This window comes from Planococcus citri, chromosome 4 (assembly GCF_950023065.1).
Source record: "Planococcus citri chromosome 4, ihPlaCitr1.1, whole genome shotgun sequence".
Lineage (NCBI taxonomy): Eukaryota > Metazoa > Arthropoda > Insecta > Hemiptera > Pseudococcidae > Planococcus > Planococcus citri.
In genome coordinates, this window is record NC_088680.1 from 25,076,448 (window position 1) to 25,085,196 (window position 8,749).

The window sequence follows — 8,749 nt, forward strand, 5'->3', positions numbered from 1 at the left end:
ATGTCAAAATTGACTAATCACTTAGTCTGGCGCCTGACGTGGATGAACCTCTCTTGAAAAAGTCATACATGCCACACATCTTCGAAATCTGATATCCTGGCATACTTTTAGAGCTGTAAAACATTCCTTTTTCCATAAAAATCGGAAATGTGCAACCCTTATAGGTCCCAGCATATTTTCGAAAAGCTTTAATTTCAAAAATCCTAAAAATAACAAAAATTAATAAACATCAAGAGTATGCAATTCAAGTTCATCTGTCCCAGCATATCCTTGAAATCTCTTAATATAAATAACCCATTTTTTGGCAAACAAAAGAATTCGTCTCCGAACCAAATAAACCTCATTTAATGAGCTAAAAATACCCCTAAGGGTGAAAATTTAAAGATAAACATGTTCACAGACGATTCTAAGTTCAGTCTATGTACAACAAAATCCCCAATATAAAAATTCTTAAAAACTACCCCTAATTTTTCAAAACTTTTAAGTTCACAATTTCGTTCCAAAGAATTTCGGATCAGTATACAATAGAACTAAACTGTTAAAATAAGATCCTAAACTCGTAAATTAGCCTTTTGGAAATATAAAATGAGCATATTTGTCCTGTATCCCTTTGAAGAAATTCAGGGGGACAGGGGGCAAATGGTCTTAATCTACTGACCAACAATTTGCTTAGTGGATGATATAGCATTGAGGGTTGGTTCAGTTCATTACCAACGAACTGATGAAAACAACCAAACTATCACATATTTTAGGAGTTTAAATACTCGAAAATATGGAAATCTGAACCCTACTTGTGCTTATACAGACGACACATTTTTCCGTATTCGTCAGATTACGTAATGAATTTGACTACATATGAATAAGAAAAAGTGCCAATCTGAAGTGCAAAAGGGATCTAGATTATAGTAAAAATGCCATAACACCCACTGAGTGAAAAATAGGCCAGTACAAAAATTATATTTTCCAAAAGCATGGTCTTTTCTGCTCACTGAAATACTCTAGGGTATGCTCAGTGGAGAGAAAATAAACCCCATATAAATCAATAGGTTCGATCATTTAAAATTTCTCACTTTTTTCAAAAGTTCAAATAAGCATTTCATAACACCCCCTATGTACCAAAACAATACATAGGATCCTTCATACAAAATTCTATGTCTTACAAATTCATTTTTTGTACACTGTGCAAACACCAGACAATGCTTTGGGGTTGAGAGCTTCGTAAAGCAAAAAATACGAAACTCAGACTCGAAATGTTTGCTGGTAAATACACACAGTGTACCAGAAAAGAATCACCAAATCTAGATAGTTCCCAAAAAACCAAGTTTAACCCTCTTTTCAAAATTTCTCTAGCTTAAAATTCACCCTAACAATGTTCTCTTCTCTATACAGATCTCGTCTCGAAAAATACACATTCAAAACTATCCATTTCTATCCCATATAAATACTCTCGTTTTCGTTTCGAATACTTATACAAACCACATTCCAAAATCCTGTATCCTTTTCGTGAGAACAAAGCTATAGAGCTCATGGGAACCAATCAATTAAAATCTATTTTCAGTATAAAAAGACTCGCGTGCTTAGGAAGTAATAAATATTTCTGTCAATCTAAAACATGTACACATTATGCACCTAGCTACTGCTTAAGCACATCTTGTGTATGTTAAATAGGCACCCGAATTAATTAGATTAAAACAATAAAAAACGTCACTCAAAACCTCGTTTCGATTAAATAGAAAATACTTTGACATATTTATCACCTCCAATTTCCGTTTCAAAACCCACATCATATAAATACACACGAGTATGTGCTATGCTTATGTTTGTAAAACAACCACCTAATCAAAGTATCCTAATTTCCAAATTAATAGAAATGCGCCTTTTTCGATGACAGTAATTGTCAATAAACTATTCGGCTACTGTATTTAACAATTCAATTAAATAAACATCGCGTACCTCTAATAAAACTAATAAATATGTCACAATACATTTTGTAATTCTTGTATTTTTCAAAGTATACAGATTCCCACACGCAAACAGACGTGTGCTACCCTTAAAATATGTTAATATAGAAAGGCTCGCGACAAAACCACTTAAACTAAAATCAGGTGCGCCAATTAGGGTCATAAAACTGTCAACAAATTGCTAGGCAACGAAAAATATCACCAATTATTTTGACTTTTTATACTAGTGATAAAAATGTCAATGTAATAATTCGTGTGCCTCATTATCAAAGTGATAAAACTGTCATGAATATTCTTCAAGAATACAGAGACAGTTTTATCACCTTAAATAGTCATTTTCTCACAAAAATCAAATGCTCGGAGATGCTTAGATGTAACCATTTTACCATATGCACCTGTACATAATTAATTTAGGAAATATGGAGTAATCTAGCTTAAAACTAAAACAATTTAGGTACATTATTAATCTATGTTTTGCTTAAAGCCCATAAACATGTCATTCTTTCCACATCTTTGAGTGTGGGAAAACCTTTTCAAAAAATACAGTGCACCTAGCTGGACTCCTTTAATGAATATAAACTCCGACACATTGTACACAAAAATCATTCGTGACAAAAGTGTCAAAGTGCGCGGAGCTCTCAATCCAAGTAGCCAGCCACCTATTTGGAAGTACCTAGCTACCTACTTGAGCGACACAGCTACCTACTCAACTCTACCACCAGGCATCCAGCCAACTGCCATCTGCAATCAGTTACTCTAAGGTAATACTGCACAGATTAGATTGAAACCTCTTGGATCTCGAAAGAAATTCGTCACCCAACGTTTCAATCAATATTATTCGCGATGGATCCTTGTGAAAAGCCTGAATCGAAATTGCCTACTTCCATTTTTGAACCCAGAGTCGAAATTTTGACACCTCATTCACCTCAAACCAATCCGAATATAGGTCTTGTTAAGGTCACAGATTTGGAAAAAGGAACTGAGGAGGAAATAGGAAAGATGTTCGATGATTCTGAACCATTTACGATTCGCGATCTAGACAAAAAAGAAATTGATCAGCCTCTAGAGGAGAAACCTCCTAAATTGGAAAGATTTGACGCTCATGATGAAAAAACGGAAGTTTTTGATGAGAAATCAGACAAGTATGTCGACGCAGCACAATTATCTCCAGAACCATCTCAAAATTTTCAAGAATTACATCCTAATCTACCCACTGAGACTCTCGACGAAAGAATAAATCGATATTTAGATACTAAAGCGAAAAATGAAACCCTATCTTTCGAAGAAAAATTGAATCAATGTGCTGAGACGGTGGAAAAATCGGAAAAACTTTCACCATTTGAGGAAGCTTTCAAAAATGCCTCGACTCAAACCTTCTTGACCTTCAAAAACAACTTAGATGCAAAAATCCCAATGGCTGAAACACCCGTTGAAAGCATAGAAATGATAGAAATTCCTTTGAAAAAAGAAGAAGAAATTGACTTGACTGAGGAAAAAATGGAAACTCAGGAAAATATTTCGACCCAAGTAGGTACCTCGATTGATAGAAACCGTATTTTTGAAATTCCTGTAATTGAGGACAAAATTGAAATAAAAACAATATCAGAAAAACCCCCAGCTGGCCAATTAATCGATGAGGAAACCATAGAAAAGACCATTGCTCAAATTAAGGAAACCCCTCAGGAATTAGAATCTCAAGCGACAACTGCAGCATTTAACCTAATGACTGCTGAATTGTTAGCAGAGTCTGATGATGATGTAGCTACGCTTTCGGGAAACGAGTCACACTAGATGCTCCAGGGGCAGCTCCTAGTGAAGAAACAGCCCCAATAGAGGATATGTTTTCAAAATATTTCTGGATAGGCGATGGGTTAGCGCACTACATGATGCGAGGCGAACACGTCTTAGTAACAGACCTACCCGAACACCTCAGAGACAATATTACTCTAGAAGAACTACAAAGCAGAATTTCTCGACTCGAAATTCCCCAAAACTCAAAAATCATCCTCTCCGCTTGCCAAATTGAATTTAATTATTCGCGTAAACCATACAACATAATAGAAGATCAATTAACAGCAATACTCACTCAACTTTTTCGAAAAGGGGCAGAAAGCATTATCCTACTATTTCCACTCCTCAAACCTCGCATATCATCAGAACCATTAGTCAAAATTTCTAGGTATATTGACTTTAAGGAGATATTTACTCGCGCTACAGCCGACCCTAGAGTCTCTTTTATACAAAGTCCATCTATGCAGTTCTTAGAAACTGAAATTATTAGTCGCGGAGGAAAACAGTTTATTAGGCCAAAAATAGGTCCACATGGTGAAATTCTGCCCGTACGTCAAAAATTCCACTTTGTACCAATACTCCGAAGATTTTTTCCCTCGATTTCACAATACAAAGAAACCGAAAAATTAATGGAAGCTGAAATCAAAAGAATTGAGAAAGCAGCCTTGTTTAAAATTGATCGTCAAAATAGAAATATCACAGGAGACGCAAGACGACTATTTGAACCTAGAATAGCACCTCAGATCGACCCCGGTGAAAAGGAACCCGAAATTGAACTCGGAGACCGACCCCCACCGCCCGCCATGTTGCCAACCTCAAGCCCTGATTCGATAACCCCAGAAATCGAGCGAATAACAGCAAAAATTCAACCCCTTATGTCGATGAATCCAGAAATAATACCTCCCCCCAAAATTTATCAAGATGTCGAAATAGATCCACTTACTACAGCAGAGATGCCAGTGGACAATACCCTTGGTGAAGTAATAGCAGGGAAAGTTGAGGAACAACTTCAAGAACCATCTACCTCTAAAAATGCTCGTAAACGCAGGAAAAGGCGAGAGAAACGTGTAAAAATTCCAACTCCCGCTGCATCTCCCCCTAAACCCGGACTTCAATTCATGGACCCCGAAAATTTTCATGAATCCACCCTTCCACAGCTATACGGCTCAAATTCAAAAGATCCAACCTGTGCAGTAGGGGTAGTTGTCGGGCCAAAATACATTGCACTTCAGATGGATACCGGAGCAATCGTTAGTATCATCTCCCAGCCAGTAGTGGACATTTTAGCAACTTTCGCTCCCAAGGATCTCTCATACATAAAATTAAAACAACCCCTCACACTGACCCTAGCTGACAGTAAGACCATAGCATTGGCAAGACACTGTGTTGAAGTACAACTAACAATGGAAAATAGGGTCTTACGTGTGCCATTTTATATCATAGACTCTGAATCGAGAGTGTTTATCATGGGAAGAATGTCGATGAGCTATTGGAAAATGACCCTCGACATGAATGCACGACTCCTCACATGCAACTACGACCCCGAGCACCCGATGGTTATTGAATTTTTGACATATCAAGGAACGGTTACACCAACTCTATGTTCGGCGAACATCAATACTGAGTTGGAAGACATAACTAAAATGCAAGCCACAGTAGAAGAGGAGGAAGACCACATGTTCACTGTGAAAGACTTTGCCGATGGTTATTGGAGCCTAAATCTTGACTTAGACCCCCCCTCATCTTTTCAGAACATTGATGTTGCAAGTGAACATAAAGAACCCCCTATGATTGACAAGGAAATCTATAAATTTAAAAATATACCCTACCGTCATAGCTTGTACTCTAAGGTACCGAGCTACCTGTTAAACGATTTTATGCGCACGAAAATTAATGATGGCAACACAGCACGTAAACAGCGTGCTATTCGTCGCCAAAATTATTTTTTCAGGCAACAAATTACAAACTGCTATGCTGGGGCACGATCTTCTGTATTTGACACCCCTCCCGCTACACCCCCCATTAATACTACGATGGCCACTTTGGAACAATTGCACCAACTTGCAGATGCGCTCGAAATACTGAGAACGGAATCCGAAAATGGACCATACCCGAGAGTAGAGAAAAAGAACAACAGAAAGCGAACCTATTCGAGTACCCTATAAAAACGGTTCCGTATAAACCTAGATATAAGACATAGGTGATGGGACTAGATGTAGAGCATAGATTATTAGTATTAGAATTAATTTAGAAATAGACCCCCTATGTTATAATACCCTACATGAAACGCGTGTTAAAAAAGAAACAACCCGTACCTCGCTTTACTACGTGGTATCGAATACCTACCTCCACGCTCACCTTGACACAGTCTGTTACACATATCGCGGTCGGTCGTTCACCTTTCACACTCGCGTTGTTCACATTTTCACACCTGTAGACCATTTTTTACCTGGATAGGTAAAATACAACGACTCTTCTCACTGCTCTCACATCTCCGCTCAAGTTAAAAATTACGTATTCCCCGTTCAATTTGTTTACTATCCCATCAAGATAACAATATCACTTCATTAATCAATGAAAATAATGATAAAATATTAAAAACCCATGCCTCACACTCATATGTCTCATTCTATCTATGCAAAAAACACGAGAAGATCATAACAAGTTCTAGGACTTACTTATGAAATACCTCTAAGAAAAACATTTTTATTCAATTCGATTTTGACGTAAAATAGAATGTATGTCAATAAGACACTCATCGTGTGCAAAATTTAACAAAAACCATATCATTTGTCCCAAAATTATACAAAAATTCTAACATACACGATGAGCTTTTTTTTTTTTGGAATCCCCCTCCTCGGAGAATCTATCGAGTTGAAAAACAAATTAGCCCCAAGATATATAACAAGTTCTAGGACCCGTTATAAGTGAGTATTTTCTTATTATTAGCCCAAAATGTTTCCAAACAAGATGTCAAGAATTGGTAATATGATGACTTGAAATAGGAACCTGTCTAATCATTTCTTTCGACAATAGTTTATTATAGAAACCAATTTGAAAATCATAACAATACTCAAGCTCAAAAGATTGTCGTATACTATTCTACAGAAACACAATTTGAGACTAATCTTCGTTGATGAACAATATCAACTACGTGACTTTATCCCCAAGATGCAAAAAATGTGAGTTCTTTAACACGACTGCCATTTTTTGATTCCGGGACAAGTCAGGTAGGTCATTGCACCTTTCTTCTGTACTGCCATAAAATTCCAAAATCGTAGACATTTCTTCGGAGTAGTTGCTCGAGAAGAAAGTGGTAGCGACTGACAAACTCGCGACTGCCATTTCCCTTCAGCAAATACTCCCGAAAAACTGCAGTGAGAAATCGCAAAAGCCGATACTTATCGGGAGTGTGCGTTGAATAAGAAACCAGTAGCGACTTCCAAGACACGTAGCCACCGTTTTCTTACACAAACACCCCCGGTCTTTCCACAAATAAGATTAATATTTTAATTTACCCAAAACAATCTTAAAAATAGATAGTGGTACGACATCTTACGATAATGAGTACAAAATTGAGCTAAACTAAATAGTATTAGAAAATGAAATAAATACAAAAATTCAGAACTATAGGTTATAAAATGTTCCTCTGGTCACTGCCACTCTTAGACGTCTGATATGCAATTCTGCCAGGTAATTTGTCTGAAGTGGCGGGGGACAGAGAGCAACCACTGATACAGTGGAGTGTCTTCGTCCCTCGTTACCTCGTACAAATCATTCCATATCCCCGTTCATCTCGAACACTCGATTACGTATTCCGTCAAATATTAGCAGAAAGAGGTAGGCGGCAGTCTTTCATAACACGACTGGGACTTCGTCTTCCTTGCTACTTTGTGACCATAAATCCAAAAACAGCTTTCCAAAAACTTCTTGAGTCCAAAGGTAATTCAATTTTCTTGAGAAGTTATTAAAGGGAAGAAAATGCGAGTTGCTTTAAACCACGCAACTACCATTTTCTTACCTCCAATACCCCCGCCTAAAACCTACGAGAAATATTTTATTGCTACTAAAATTACCTCTTCTGATCGTTGATTGAGCAGAGTAGCGACAAACGGTCAAGAATGCAGTACACACAAAACATAAGTGTACGTCATTCTTTACCGCCGGACGATATAGGCTACGATGATTACAAATCCGGTAAATAGCAACGTTGAATCTTCAGAATTTCCCTTGTTGACCAATTCAAGTTTAAGCCTCGTCTGTGGCAAGTGATCAGAATATTAGCTACGGATAAGGAGTACTGGATACTTTTCATCAAACGTAGCCAATACTCCTTACTCATGACCATTACCCCAAAATACACTAAAAGAAAGGTAGAAAGAATTACTCGTACATTTGACAATTTGAAATGCAACAAAAATAATGGCTACAGATAATGAATACTGGATACTTTAATCACACGTACCCATCATTCGTTATCCATCGCCACCATCCCAAATTACTTCATACTCGTTACTAGCACTTCGCAGTACATTTTGTCGAAAATCCAATGTTCAGGTATGACATATTTCAATAAAAATAGCATCTACCGATAAGGAGTACTGGATACTCAAAACACGTAGCCAGCGCTCCCTACCAATAGACGATACTCTTCTTTCTGGAATACTTTGACAGCCGATAAAACTCGCAATTTGATTGAAATTTCAGATAATATTTACCCGATAAAAATTCCTTGGAAGTTTGAGTGTGTCAACGAAGTTGAGCGTCACAAAAGATAGTATTTAAAAATACAACCATCTTTTGTCCCGATCAACAGCGTCAAATGCACAAGCTTGGAACGAAAACCTCCAATTTCTAAACAACTACTTTTTCTTGATCACGAGTGTAAAAACAGCAATCGAAAACCCTAAAAATCGCCGAAGAATTTTATTAGAATTAAATGAATTTTATCATGACTTAAAATTACCGCGACGATTTTTACCTGTAATGAATAGAGA

At 37.2% G+C, this 8,749-nt stretch overlaps 1 protein-coding gene across 1 annotated transcript in view; it reads left to right on the forward strand.

The window, feature by feature from the left end:
- Positions 1-8,749, forward strand: part of LOC135846071 (zinc finger protein 184-like) — a 107,142-nt gene that overhangs the window by 81,177 nt on the left and 17,216 nt on the right. The gene's annotated exons all lie outside the window — the stretch shown is intronic.